At 44.0% G+C, this 15,738-nt stretch overlaps 1 protein-coding gene across 4 annotated transcripts in view; it reads left to right on the top strand.

Annotated features, from left to right (window-relative positions):
* The window catches only part of ZSWIM7 (zinc finger SWIM-type containing 7), a 541,174-nt gene that overhangs the window by 472,881 nt on the left and 52,555 nt on the right, over positions 1–15,738 (top strand). The window lies entirely within an intron of this gene.

Raw genomic sequence — 15,738 nt, 5'->3', positions numbered from 1 at the left:
AGAACAAGATTAATGGCACTGGGCTGCGCTAAAGTGTAAACACTTCAACTACATCCCTAATGTCATATTTCGGTCATGAATGTGGGTTTGCCACCACATATAGAAGGACATGGTGTACATGGAAACATTGGGGAATACATATCCTTTTTACTTACACAGATACACAGCATGACACTGTCATGGAGCTTAAAAGGGAAGTTCGTAAAGGGTAGGTGGATTAAGACTATTTTCTGTAGAATTTAGAAATCGCGCCTGTGTCTGAAAAATGTATTTTTAGCACAACCTTGTTCTTTAAGGGAGTGTCTTGTTCAAGTTTAGTCCGGAAATATGTTCAGTTCAATATTTGCTGTGTGTAGGTTTTAAATACTTTATTTACAAGTAATGCCATTTTGAGTCCAGCCCAATAGACAGTGCATGTGCTGTCTGTTGCGAGACATATTGTGGCTCACCAAGAACCTAGAGGGGCTTGGAGCCAGATCATTGTTTACCATTTTTTGGCTTTCCTAATCACTCATATTTGCCTGCTTCTTATTTGTGTTCTAGTTTGTCAGTCTTGTGTTTGTCCCTCCCATGGAGCATTTCCTTTTCACAATCTCTTTGGTTTCCTGCCATCTCTACTTCACTGCTTGCTTTTTTTCAAGAACTACTTTTTCCATTTGTGATAAACACTCCATGAGAGTGCCTGTGTTTTCCTGCAGTCACCCTCCTTGATGTCTCACCTCTTCGCTGCATATTTCTCTGTCACCCCCTTCCCTCCCTCTTGCGTGTGTGCTCCTCTCAAATTCCCCTCCATCTGCACCTTCCTTGTTACTTTGCCACAAGCCCTGTGTTTCTTTCACATTCCTCAGGCCCTTCCCAGTGTTGCTTTGGTAGCTCCTTCGGAACACCCTCTTCAGCTGTTGCTTTTTCATCACATTCACATCCTGTATTGCTTTGACGCACACCTGCATCTTCTCCTGTGGTGCTCGTACTTCACCCAACCTCTCCTTTGTTGCTCCCATGTTCCCCCTGCATCCTCTCCTATGTAGCTTTTGCGTCCCCATTCCCATCCTCCACCATGTTGATTGTGCTCCCCACCCAGCTTTATAAAAAAAAAAACACAGTATTTCATGTTTGATTTTCTTTTTAGTTATCAATTCATCTGGGATCTGTAATTAAAAGTTTTTTAAAAACTGCATCATTCTGTAAGTGTTCATATGTTTGACGCGCATGCCTACAAAATGATGCAGCAGTGACAAATGTATTTTTTTTTTAGTTTTTTTTTTTACTTTAGTAACGCTACACAGCATCACTGAGGAATGCAGTTCTTGAAACAGATGCAGTGCAACATAGCTAAAACCATTAGCAAAGCTAATAGATCGCAAATGTGAACCCTGTTGGCTTTGCCAGGTCCTGTTGTGTAGTGCATCCTCTGCCAGTTTTTTTTCTTCTTTTTTTACATTTGGCACTGTTGGAAGTTATGGGATGCAGGGTGTTTGGCTGTTTTCATGTTTGGGGTTTTTCACAATGATGAGTGTGCAGTGCAGGGGCGAGCTCACTGCTTTCATTACCTTCTACCTTAACTGGGTGTGACTGGTGTGCATTATGTTATCATTTGTATAGCACCTGCTACCCCTGTGTGAGGCGCTGAAGTGCTTATTGACTGATAGCAAGTTATACAGTGTAGAGTGTGTGATTGTAAAGGTTATGGTTTTGTATTGAACATTTGTGGGAAGTGTTTTTTGGTTGCATTTGTTTGCAACCACTGAAGTGCAGTTATTGTGTTATATTCCATAACTGATGTGAGATGTGAGGAGCTTGTGCCAAGCAAAGCATTGCGCAGTGAGGGTTCTGAAGGCGACGTGTCAAACCCAAAATGCTGGAAATGGCGGCAATGCAAATCTTTTGAGCTGGGTCCAATCAGTGCAACAGTGGCGATGCGTCAGTTCTGCTCAAGGGTGTGCCGTGCAGCCAAGGAGTTGCATTGGTTCTGTTCTGAAATGCAACACTCAGCCAAACAGATACATCAGTTCAGCAGGAAGGATGTGTTGTATGCTGGTAGGCACTTTAGGCCTACTTCCAAGGGTTCAGGGCTGGGGTGGACCACAGATCTGAGTCCAGGTGCAGAAGCAGGGTGTTTGGAAGTCTGTTATGTCCCTGAGACTTCAGATTTGGAGATCAGCCAACTAGCCCTTGGAGTCACTCCGGGTTCTGACGTCAAGTGATGCAGGCCCAGTACTTCTCACCCAAGCAGAGGGCAGCAGGTCAGCACAGCAAAGCAGGAGTCCAGCAAATTGCAGTCCTTTAGCAGCACAGCAGTCCTTCTTCCTGGCAGAGTATCCACAGGTTCAGAAGTGTACTGAAGTGGTGGTGTATGAAGTCCAGTACTTATACTCACTGGTGCCTTTGAAGTGGGGGAAACTTCAAAGACATGTCTTTGAAGTACACAGATGTCCTCCCTTCCTGCCCTGGCTCCAGACTCAGTACTGGGTGGTATGTATCCATTTGTGTGTGAACAGGACACAGCATATTCAGGTGTAAGTTAGGCTGGATCCAGCTTCTTCCTCCCATCCTGCCAGAATAGCACATCAAGTCACTCCTAAGCAGTCATTGTGTGTGGCTGTCCAATACTCAAGTTCAGGCTCTCACCCACCCCAGACATGTGATCAGAGACAGGGAGAAGGCACCAAATGGGTAAAGTAAGAAAATGCCAACTTTCTAAAAGTGGCATTTTCAGAATTGCAATTTAAAATCCGACCTCACTATAATGTAGGATTTTAAATTTCGATTCCAGAGACACAAAATTTGAAAGAATTATCTCTTCCTGTTTGGAAATGACCCTTATAAATTCTAATATGGCAACTCCAGTGTTATTGTATGGGAGAGGTAGGCCTTGCAGTAGTGAAAAATGAATTTAATGTTTTTTCACTACTAGGTCATGTAAAACTTAAAAGTGCATGTCCTGCTTTTTAAATACATTGCACCCTGTCCTCTGAGCTGTCTAGGGCCTCCCTTACGCTTGACTTATATGTATTAAAAGGGAAGCCTTTGGGCCTGACAAAAGTGTTATTTTGCCAGGTCAACATGGCAACATGACAGGCCTGAGGTGTGGTTAGAGAGCTACTTAAGTGGGTAGCACAATCAGTGCTGCAGGCCCACTAGTAGCATGTATTTCACAGGCCTGAACACATGTACTGCACTTTAGTGGGGACTTGCAAGTAAATTAAATATGCTAATTGGGGATGAGTCAATACTACCAGGTTTAGAGGATAGAGCACAAGCACTTCAGCACTGGTTAGCAGTGGTAAAGTGCACAGAGTACTGAGGCCAACAATAAAGAATTCAGTAAAAATAGGAAGAGGAAGGCAAAATGTTTGAGGGTGACCGTGCAGAAAGGGCCAGGTCCAACAGTGGGGAAAGTGCACCAGTTACTATAAATCAGTGAGTACGGGTATGTGTCATATTTGCTTCTGAATGTGTTTTTCGCTCTGTTTGATTTCTTTCCTCTTTTCCTGCTGTCAGTGCTTGCCCTCTTGTCCCTTTGTGCATGCCACCATTGCCCATGGATGTCGATTTACAAAAAGTGCTAAGTGTAGCCGAAGTGACATTATCCATTCTTTGACCATAATAACATTACAGGAAGTAACATTATGTGATCATTGACACTGAATAATCAAATAAAGTGAAGTGACTGCATTATTCCTAATTATGTCAGTAATTGGCCATGCTGAAGTTTTATAATAACTACATGATTAATATAACAACACATCAGCCAATATTGGGGCACCCTATAATCCACAGAACAAGGGTAATACATATAATATCAATGTGTTCTGCCAGGAATTCCTCAAATAGGAAAAATATTTTTAGTGCTGTAATGGGTATCACATCAAGTTTAGTCAATCAATGATTCAAAGATCCAAGTATACAATTCCCATGGCTTGATAATATTTAATTGTATTTTCTTTTTATTTGAAAAAATAGTGAGACCGATTTGGCGACGCAGATGCTCCATAGTGACGGTGCAGTGAAAAGTGCAAAAGTGATGTGCCAACACAGTTCCAAAAACTATATAGAGTATAAACAATACAGAGAGGCAGCCACCGGTTCGAGTTACCAAACACCAATAGGAACTTGTAGTGTTCTTAATGTCCAACAGCTAATGAACGAGTGTTGCCTCAATCCTATATCGACGTTTTGATATGATTCTAAATCTGGTAATTCACTGCAATTACATAGCAGCAGTAGAAAACAAACAACATTTGCCACTTTTGCTATATCGTAAAGAAATTCCATGCTGCTTTCGCAGCCCCTCAGTACAGTGCGGGCGCTAGCACAGCTTCGGGATGGGAGATGGTGGGAAGGTGCAGAGGGGAGTGGGGTCGAGTGTCAGCAGGCCATATTTTTGTTTGATTTTTGGGTCAGGGAGAGAGGCCATGTTATGTACGATTTAAGGGCGGGTGGATACTACACAGATTTTCTCAAAAGATTACACAAAATTCCAGTGCAACAGTTTGCGCTATTGTTTTGTGCAAAATGTGTCATGGTGATTTTGCGCTAACCCAACCCCCACAAAAGTGTCTGCAACGCGAACGACAGTCATTAGTGTTCGTTTGCGTTGCTCCTATGCTCCTCTGATAATATTTTTACCCGAGCAAAATCTCAGTTCTGTGACTTGACCTAATCTCTGGCATGTTCCTTAACAATTGTAACTCTGTAAATTACATGAGATTATTCCAGCGAAAACAAAATTTTGCCCAGGCCTCATAAAGGTTTCTCCAAGCAGTTAAAAGTAGGGGCAGATGCTTTTGGTGGGCAATTTATAACCTAAATTATAGCTGAGTAAAAGTGAAATCAGATGTTTTACGTCATGGTTCTGAGTGACCTCAAACATAATTCAATTTTCACTTTCATTATCTATTTAGTGTCACTCAGCCTCACCGTTATTCACTATTACTCATTCATATTTCTACATATCTTGCATTCAAGTGATACATTACATTTGAGTGCATTTTAACATTTTAATTTGATCTGGGAGTGTACTGTATCCTGCAATAGTGATTTGATTCAGTACCATAAGCGGATTAATTTCTAACGGAAAGAGGGATAACCTTTGTAGGAGGCTGGCCTGGTTTGTAGTGGTACCAAGGGGTACTTACACTCTGCACCAGGTCCAGTTATCCCTTATTAGTGTAGAAGAGGTGTCTAGCAGCTTAGGCTGATAGAAAAGGGTAGCTTAGCAGAGCAGCTTAGGCTGAACTAGGAGACGTGTAAAGCTCCTACTATACCACTGGTGTCATATGCACAATATCATAAGAAAACACAATACACAGATATACTAAAAATAAAGGTACTTTATTTTTATGACAATATGCCAAAAGTATCTCAGTGAGTACCCTCAGTATGAGGATAGCAAATATACAGAAGATATATGTACACAATACCAAAAATATGCAGTAATAGCAATAGAAAGCAATGCAAGCAATGTACAGTCACAATAGATTGCAATGAGAGCACATAGGTATAGGGGCAACACAAACCATATACTCTAGAAGTGGAATGCGAACCACGAATGGACCCCAAAGCTATGTGAGCTTGTAGAGGGTCGCTGGGACTGTAAGAAAACAGTGAGGGTTAAAAAAATAGCCCACCCCAAGACCCTGAAATGTGGGTGCAAAGTGCACCTAAGTTCCCCAGAGAGCACGGAAGTCGTGATAGGGGAATTCTGCAAGGAAGACCAACACCAGCAATGCAACAACGATGGATTTCCGGACGAGAGTACCTGTGGAACAAGGGGACCAAGTCCAAAAGTCACGATCAAGTCGGGAGTGGGCAGATGCCCAGGAAATGCCAGCTGTGGGTGCAAAGAAGCTGCCACCGGATGGTAGAAGCTGTGGATTCTGCAAGAACGAAGAGGACTAGGAACTTCCCCTTTGGAGGATGAATGTCCCACTTCGTGAAGAAGCTTGCAGAGGTGTTTCCGTGCAGAAAGACCGCAAACAAGCCTTGCTAGCTGCAAGGGTCGCGGTTAGGGTTTTTGGATGCTGCTGTGCCCCAGGAGGGACCAGGATGTAGCCAATTGCGTGAGGAGACAGAGGGGGCGTCCAGCAAGACAAAGAGCCCACTCAGAAGCAAGCAGCACCCGAAGAAGTGCCGGAACAGGCACTACGAAGAGGAGTGAACCGAGGCTCACGCGAAGTCACAAAAGAAGGTCCCACGACGCCGGAGGACAACTCAGGAGGTCGTGCACTGCAGGTTAGAGTGTCGGGGACCCAGGTTTGGCTGTGCACAAAGGAAATCCTGGAAGAGTGCACAGGACCCGGAGCAGCTGCAAATCACGCGGTACCCAGCAATGCAGTCTAGCTTGGGGAGGCAAGGACTTACCTCCACCAAACTTGGACTGAAGAGCCACTGGACTGTGGGAGTCACTTGGACAGAGTTGCTGAGTTCCAGGGACCACGCTCGTCGTGCTGAGAGGGGACCCAGAGGACCGGTGATGCAGTCTTTTGGTGCCTGCGGTTGCAGAGGGAAGATTCCGTCGATCCACTGGAGATTTCTTCGGAGCTTCTAGTGCAGAGAGGAGGCAGACTACCCCCACAGCATGCACCACCAGGAAAACAGTCAAGAAGGCGGCCGGATCAGCGTTACAAGGTCGCAGTAGTTGTCTTTGCTACTTTGTTGCAGTTTTGCAGGCGTCCAGAGCAGTCAGCGGTCGATTCCTTGGCAGGAGGTGAAGAGAGAGATGCAGAGGAACTCTGATGAGCTCTTGCATTCGTTATCTAAAGAATTTCCCAAAGCAGAGACCCTAAATAGCCAGAAAAGGAGGCTTGGCTACTTAGGAAGGAGGATAGGCTAGCAACACAGGTAAGAGCCTATCAGAAGGAGTCTCTGACGTCACCTGCTGGCCCTGGCCACTCAGAGCAGTCCAGTGTGCCAGCAGCACCTCTGTTTCCAAGATGGCAGAGGTCTGGAGCACACTGGAGGAGCTCTGGGCACCTCCCAGGGGAGGTGCAGGTCAGGGGAGTGGTCACTCCCCTTTCCTTTGTCCAGTTTCGTGCCAGAGCAGGGCTGGGGGATCCCTGCACCGGTGTAGACTGGCTTATGCAGAGATGGGCACCATCTGTGCCCATCAAAGCATTTCCAGAGGCTGGGGGAGGTTACTCCTCCCCAGCACTGACACCTTTTTCCAAAGGGAGAGGGTGCAACACCCTCTCTCTGAGGAAGTCCTTTGTTCTGCCCTCCTGGGCCAAGCCTGGCTGGACCCCAGGAGGGCAGAAACCTGTCTGAGGGGTTGGCAGCAGTAGCAGCTGCAGTGAAACCCCGGGAAAGGTAGTTTGGCAGTACCTGGGTCTGTGCTAGAGACTCGGGGGATCTGGCATTGGGGTGACAATTCCATGATCTTAGACATGTTACATGGCCATGTTCGGAGTTACCATTGTGACGCTATACATATGTAGTGACATATGTATAGTGCACACGTGTAATGGTGTCTCATGCACTCACAAAGTCCGGGGAATTTGCCCTGAACAATGTGGGGGCACCTTGGCTAGTGCCAGGGTGCCCACACACTAAGTAACTTAGCACCCAACCTTTACCAGGTACAGGTTAGACATATAGGTGACTTATAAGTTACTTATGTGCAGTGGTAAATGGCTGTGAAATAACGTGGACGTTATTTCACTCAGGCTGCAGTGGCAGGCCTGTGTAAGGATTGTCAGAGCTCCCTATGGGTGGCAAAAGAAATGCTGCAGCCCATAGGGATCTCCTGGAACCCCAATACCCTGGGTACCTCAGTACCATATACTAGGGAATTATAAGGGTGTTCCAGTATGCCAATTTGAATTGGTGAAATTGGTCACTAGCCTGTTAGTAACAATTTGGAAAGCAAAGAGAGAGCATAACCACTGAGGTTCTGGTTAGCAGAGCCTCAGTGAGACAGTTAGGCATCACACAGGGAACACATACATATAGGTCACAAACTTGTGAGCACTGGGGTCCTGGCTAGCAGGGTCCCAGTGACATATAACAAACATACTGAAAACTTAGGGTTTTCACTATGAGCACTGGGCCCTGGCTAGCAGGATCCCAGTGAGACAGTGAAAACACCCTGACATACACTCACAAACACGCCAAAAGTGGGGGTAACAAGGCTAGAAAGAGGCTACTTTCTCACATCCTTGTAAGTCTTTTACTAAGGCTCAGGAGAGGAGGGTTCTAAGAGACCTGTTCAGGCAATTTGGACTTGAAGGACCAAGGAGGGTGTTGCATGGGCAGCCAATTGCCCTGCTACCTCTCTGCTGGACACCAAAACTCTAGAGTACCTTGGTTGGTCAGGGGTGACAATGGGCTAAGTTAACTGGGGGCTCCAAATGAGAAGCCGCCTGCTCACAGTGGGAGCTTGAATGATCAGCAGTGGTCTAAGAAGATGGATCTTCAAACTTGATCTTGCTGATCTGGTGGAAGGCGCAGAAGAAGGGGCGCGCAGACTGACAGCAAAGGGGGGTTATAGAAGAAGAAAAGTGGGGGACCAGCAGACAGTACCAGCAACATGAAACCGAGACCAGCTCCACGCCAACTTGAGGTTAAGGGGAGGGGATGAGGCAGAAGGGCAAAAAGGATAAGAGCATGGGGGGTCAAATATATATTTCCTACTAGAAAAGTCTTAAGGAATCCAGAATGCTTTCTGGGCACCAGAATGTGCCACTAAATCATTGTGTGACTTGCTATTCAGCCCTCGCTAGGTTGTGTTTTGGAATATTGTCTAAGTTTGTGTTCCAAAGTGGTCCTTTGTGTTCTGAAAATGCATATACATCCTTTATTGGGTGCAACATGGCTGGACCCCTTTGGAGTGCTGCATGAATGATTCAGTGACTCATTTTATTTGTTCCTGCTGTGCACCTTCCTATGGATTGACTATGTTTTTAAAAGCAAATGCTGATTAGTAAAGATCCTTGGGGTTGTTTCGCTGAAAAGGCAGAGGGCGCTCATCATGTTAAAGGTGTGTGAATTGATGTCTACTCTTATGCGTAAGCAGTAAGAATGTATGAACGTCATTAGTGTGTTCATCGGCAGATGTGCCCGTGTGGAGAGTGTTTTGGGACCAGTGCCTGTGAAGTTTGACCATTCAGTGAATTAAAACCTCACTATTGACATTTGCTCTCAGCTGAAAAAGAGTTTGAATCCTGGCAAACATCAGTTCTTTAATATTTTCTCTGGCTTGATATCATCTGTGTGCAGGAGGGCTCCACATCTCTGTGAGTGTATGTTTTTGCTAAATAAAATAGCCATTGAAAACCTTTGTATCAGCTGCCCATCAAAAGCTAGGAAATGCCACGAGACTAACCATTTAAGTGATATAGCTATTTAAAGTATTGGACTACCAAACCTCGTTGATTGGCTCGCCTGTGACCTCCTTAGGGGTCTGGAGTTGGTCGTTTTTTTAACCGCAACTGAGAGATGCTCGCTCATTTGTCAGTATCAGACGATCAGGTGCCACAGAGGCACCTTTGAAAGTTAATCTCGACCATAAGATTTATTAAGCTTCATCTTATTTTGATATCAGTTTTTGTACTGGTTTGACTTGTTGACTGCCTTTTTCATAAAACGTGAAGTCAAAATGCTTACTATTTAAAAGAGCTTGGTTTGCATTCAGTCATTTATCATCAGGTATGTAAAGCTCTGGTTAGATGATTACAGATTTGCCGAGCTCTTGCACGCCTGTAGAAATGTATATATCCACTGCTACTGTCTTCCACTGTCGGGTTGAGCACACAGGGGTGGTTGAAATTCTACTTTCTGACCTGAGACACATAGGAAGAGTTGTTTGTACCTTCTATGTGATGGTGTCCATCTGTTTAACAGTTCCAGACTCTCACAGTTTTTAATACCTATTCCAAAATGGGTATGGAAATCAAAATGAAGAGCTAGAGATCGCTAGCCATGATCCCCAAAAGTTGCTGTTTCTTTCTGTTTCTCACTGTCATGTCCTGTTTGTCCACCTGCGTTGCCACCTTCCCCCGTTGCTTTTCTTATGTGCACCCACAGGTTATGATGGTGCCGACATTCCCTTCTCCAGTCTATTCCATGCACGCCTTCACCAGATACCCTTTTATTTCCTCCTTCAAAAATAGTCTGCTTGCGGCCTTAACCGGCTAGTATAAGGCATGCTTCCCTCACAGGTTGGCTGTGGCTAGTAGGAGTAGCCTCTTGCCCTTAAGGTTTGAAGGGGGCATCCAATGTAGAGAAAAATACAGTTTTCTTTACTTTGCCCTGCATCACAGCAGTTTTCAACAAAAGGCCTTCCAGAACGGTCCCTCTGTTTTGATCCGTGCTTAGCTTTTGACACCTCGTATGACATTGTTCAGGGGATGATCCTATTAAAGACTGCTTGTATAACTTGTAGCCATAGAAGAAGCCAATGGCCTGTTGCACCCACAGTTACAATAGCTATTTGTCCTTCCTGGACACTGAGTACCTCCAGTATCAGAGCTATGATGGGCCCAGTTCGCTAACAGAGGTGACGTGAGTTATGGGCAGGATCTCTGGAGTTTGTGATTCTGAGGCAGTGGTTTATAGGTTCGCTGCATTTGCTGCATAATCCATGTCCTGTTGCATAATCTGCAGGTTTGAACCAAAAATAGTTTCTGTAGCTCAAATGGATCAAAAGTTGCAAAGAATGCTGCAACATGTGTTGGCGCTCAGTGGAAGAGGTTTTGCCAAAGTTCCCTGGTCATGTTTCATTTCTTTAATGCTGTATCCGGTTATTAAAATGGTACTAACGAAGTGAAACCTTGGCCAGACAGTGCTCCCATGACAAAATATTGAAGTAATACTGTCACAGAATGTGCGACATTGCTGTTTAATGTACTTTTTCTTGCCACATAATTTGGTCAGGCCTACCACATAATTCCTGTGACCCTAATTATGGAAGAGAGAAGAGCTACAATTCTAAAATGTTACACATTGGTTCTGGAATTTGGTGGTTGTGCAAACTCTAGTGCTTGAATACATGAGAACTTTATCTATAAATACAGATTTTTTTTTTCTCATTCCCAACTCACTATTGCTTCACATCTTCAGCAGAATTTCCAGGGGAAACGCGGTGTTATTATTGCCCGCTAGCTGCTTCCGGTCGGAGTGATTCGGCCTGTAGCTTCCTAAATAGCAGTGCGCAGATGTGTTTATTTTCTGAATTTACACGGACAGAAAGGATCTTCGGGTAATCGGATCCCTTCCGTTCTGTGACTTGTGTCTCTGCGTCTGCCCCGGACTGCTTCGGCTTCCCGCCGTGGGAGCTGGCCCGAGTCCTGAAAAGGCGCTCGGAGAGGTCTCTCACGCTCGAGAGGCCAGGCCGTGCGCGCAGGCGCTGCTCCCTGCAGAGCGAGCCCGTCTGCCACGCAGCCGGAGTACCGCCAGAGGGCGCCCTCCTTGCTGTGGTGTTCACAACCGGAGGCGCGGAAGAGTTTATGCGAACCTGACTGCAAGCTGCAGCCTGACCGTCGTATAGTTTATATATGCTTGTAAATTCTACTGACGCCCCACCCCCTTCGCATCAACAGCCGCTGTAAGAGAGCCGCAGTCGGTTTCTTTGGAAAAACACGTGCACAAATGCAGCTGTTTATTTATTTATAGGTTTACTCAGAGCCAACACCAGCCTCAGGAAGGATATCCGAGAACTTTACAAACCCGAAGGGCATCGAATAATTTTATGCATGAAGTTCTGCAAACATACCGTAGTTGACATGTTAGTGAAAAGGGCTGCACTCCCTTATTTATCCAGAATAATATTCGATAAAACTCTAACTTAATTTTAAGTTTTCTAAATATGAGTTATTTACCAGATTGGTTTTATGTGGCCTAAAGTACGACTCAAGTCCATTAGGTTATGCAGGTAATTCCTCAGTATAAAATGCACCGCTTATACTCAAACCAATAACAATGAACAAATATGTGCCCTGAAATACTGCGATAAAATTGATAAAAAGTAGCTGTCGGTTAAATTCATTGAACGTTGTGGCTCGTGCGTGACTGATCACTTCCAAACATAAAGAGTGGACGAGCCCCTTCTGCAGTGGGTTCTTAAGCTGGAACAAAATGCTGCTCCTACCCGTGTTTAATGTACAATAATGACCACATCCTGTAGGGCTGTAATCCTTTCTGGCCTGTGTAGTTCAGGTACTTTCCTTGGCTTTTGAAGTGACCAAATAGTAGGAGGGCGAAGAGTGTGACTGCCAGCACTGGGTGTTCACTTCAGCCACAGAAAGGAATAAACACTGGTAAAAGGCTACTGGTATCCACGACATCCATAAAACTCTGGATGCATTTTCAATCCTTCGCAGGAATCAACTGTTCACCGAAGTCGACTGATCTTTGGACCCAGAAAGTAGTGTGGTGAACCATCCACAAAAGTTCCTCAACACCACAAACAATTTAGACCCCATGACCAATGTGTCCACGGAAGGAAAACTCCAATCAAGGATAAAGTTAAAAGTTTTATTACAACTGCAAGCTCAAACTTACGAAGACAGTGCACAAACCCACATCATAAAGATACAAAGCACTAAGGGTTGCCCAAGGCATTAGAAGAGATACAGGCAAACTAACATTAATAAAACTAAGCATTCAAGATTAGTACATAGCATCAATAAGAATATCTGAGACAGAGACATTACTAGCTGCTCAGGATTTGCAATCATTAGTCGGTTAAAATTTAGCAGAGCCAATACTCTTTGGCTGGGCACAGGTCAACCTACAGCTAACCAAATCAGGGAAATACATGTGTGGGGAGGAACACTTGCAGGCAAAATGCATAAAAAGGGCTAAAATAATTTGTAAATAGATAATCTCAGACTACAAAATACAAAGTTTGGCAAAAGCTAGGTAAAAAGAGTGTCACCATTACAGAAGCTCAAACACGAGTCTTCTGAAGGAGCAGATAAAAATATTACTAAATCTAAAAAAGGGCATCTCAGGGGTAAGGGCAAATGGCAGAGAGGAAGATACCTCTCCAAGGGATACAGCATTCAGGGACTCTTCATCAGCAAGATATCAGGTTCAACAAGGCATTTGCAAGCATCAGGAGCTCTCAGTGCCCTGCAGAACTGACCCATCTGATCAAAGTTCAAATGTCGATTGATATTTCAAATTGCACAAATCAATTAGATTTGCCAAAGGTGTCAGTTCATATTATGTTAAATAGGCATCAACCCATCAGGGATAATCAGAAGACTTCAAATTGAAATAAGCACATCTCTTTGGAGGTCTGCCATGGAACATCTCCTTTCCGTGTAACTCCAAGCAGGTTTGAAACAATTGTATATGATCTCAGTCCATGTTCCTACATTGTCTTTCTTTTCAAGAACAAAGAAACTAATCTTTCCACGTTTGAACAATGGGTCAGTTACAAAAGGACTTTGCTTCTCATGGGAACGAAATCTGAAAGACTTCACGTTATGAAAAAAATAATTCAACACTCTTACACGACTGCAGAATACAAGCTCTGTAGGCCCAACTTATGTTAACACAAGGAACACAATATAAAATGCATTTAATTAATACATTGTAGTAAAACACTTATATGCAACTTATAAATTCAACATTAATATTTCATCAGTATGAGTAATACATTTAATTTCAAACAAAAATGCTTTGTTATTGCATGCCATTAAGTATAAAATTAAAGTGCATCTCTCTCATTTTGCATTCATTTTCAAACTCATTAATCACAAGAAAGTCAATATCATTTCTCTATGCAGTGTCTACAGTCTAAAATACATTTTAACATCAGTTTTGTCCTTCTAGCATGTAATTTAATTCAAAAGACACCTAAGTCGAACTTTGAAATGCAGACAATTGAACATTTAAAATCCATGTCTACCTGCTTTCTACCTAAGTTTTTCTCTCTTTTGCTTTTCATAAACTTAAACATATCAAACCATGAAGAGTTTTGTTACTGGAGGGGAAGCACATATTTTTAAGCTCTATCAGAACTAAAAGGACTGGTAAGGTCGATGTGCATTCAGGCCCCCACTTGGCTAGGAAAATAAGACCTGTCTAGTAAATCACGATTCTCTCCAGGTAAGAGCAAAAGGGCGTGCATCAAACACGGGCACAAGTGAAAGGTCAGCATGAAATCAGATTATGGATTAAAATGACGTTCCACATTCATAACAAGCTTACAGGATACCATTTTCTGCATTAGGATCCGGGAAGCGGACAGACAAGCTGCAAAAGTATAATAATACAGAATGTAAAACCTTTTCCTTCTAAAATGAAAACCAAATAAAGCACACGTGAACCCCTAACCACACTTTCCGAACCCCTCACCACACATCTCTCATTCCACATTGTCCATCCGTGGTCACCTTGCCCTCCTCAGTATCACACAAGTAATTCATATTTTTTCCCTTGTGTGTTTTTCATAATTTTGGAGGTTTTCCTTTGTTTTGTAAAAACGTTTGTTGGTCGTTAAAACTGCATTTGAAAATTGAGCTCAAAATTACAGAAACAATATTCTAAAATACTGCAGGAAGAAACACCAACGTCCTTCACAGTGAAGTAGGTGTTATAAAATACTTCACAACGTACAACTCACAGTCTGATATGCACAATGGCCGTAGTTTTGCTTAGTCAGTTTTACTCCGTGCATATCACAGACAAGCAGGTAGACTGTTATGCTCAAAGTGTATATTTTCAGCTTTTTTGCATGTGCATCATGGATAGGCCAACGTGCCTAAAGTTGAACCAAACAGTTAGTATATTTTTCCAACTTCTGAAGATGTAAGCACATTAAGGCTGGTCAATATAAATGAAAACACCAAAATCCCAAAAGGAAACTATCTCCCCCCTCCACCTCTCAAAACACATATGATGGCAAATAATCTCTTCCACCACAGGCTCCATCTTGCCACAGTACTTTGAGGGAAAAAAAGCTCTAAACAGCATTTTTCAGAATGCATTCTCAATGTTCATGGTCATTATCGACTGAGTACACAGAAATTGTTGCTGCCTACCCCATGTATGTGGTTGCCTGTTTTTTTAAATTTTTTATAAAGTGCCTCTGTAATGATGCTACATATGCTCTTGTGCTCAATGATCTGTATTGCTAGCCTTGGGAAGAAGTGCAGATAGGACCTGTTTGAATGAAATGTGGGCAGCAAATGGGAAAATGAACTTCCACCTCAGCCCACATAGTGCCAGAAGCTAAATCTTCCCTCTCTGCTCCGTGGCACTTTATATATCTGTGGAGCAAGATGGCATACTGGAGTGTTATGTATTTAATAGGCCTTAGGATGCAGAACGTGAGCTGGTAATAACCAGCGCCAAGACCTTCTGTAGTAAACAAATACAGTAGTCACTGTGGTACAAAGTCCGAACCAGCTGCGGCCTGTCCTTTGGGGCTGAGGGGCCTTGCCCTCCATGAAGTCTGCCAGTTAGGCTGAGCAAAGGTCAGCCTGACAGACACTTAATTTTCAGAGCAGGCAGCCAGGAGCTAGACATGCACGATTTGCACAGGCTCATGGCTGCCTGAGCTGAACTGTGCTGGGTTGAAGAGATCACAGCTCCTTTGGGCGTGACCTCCTTAGTTCAGTAAAGGTGCCTCGAGGCCCTCCCCTCGGTGAGGAGGGAAGCGTCACCCATTGACTCTGACCTGGGCACTTCAGGTTTAAGCCCTGAAGCACCCAGGGCAAGTGTCAATCAGTGACACCTTGTCACAGAGTGGGGTGGGGTCAGCAGTCATCCCACTCTGTAATGAGGTTG

The sequence above is a fragment of the Pleurodeles waltl genome, chromosome 3_1 (genome assembly GCF_031143425.1).
Source record: "Pleurodeles waltl isolate 20211129_DDA chromosome 3_1, aPleWal1.hap1.20221129, whole genome shotgun sequence".
In the NCBI taxonomy this organism is placed as follows: Eukaryota; Metazoa; Chordata; class Amphibia; order Caudata; family Salamandridae; genus Pleurodeles; species Pleurodeles waltl.
This window is presented reverse-complemented; position numbering and strand designations above follow the sequence as displayed.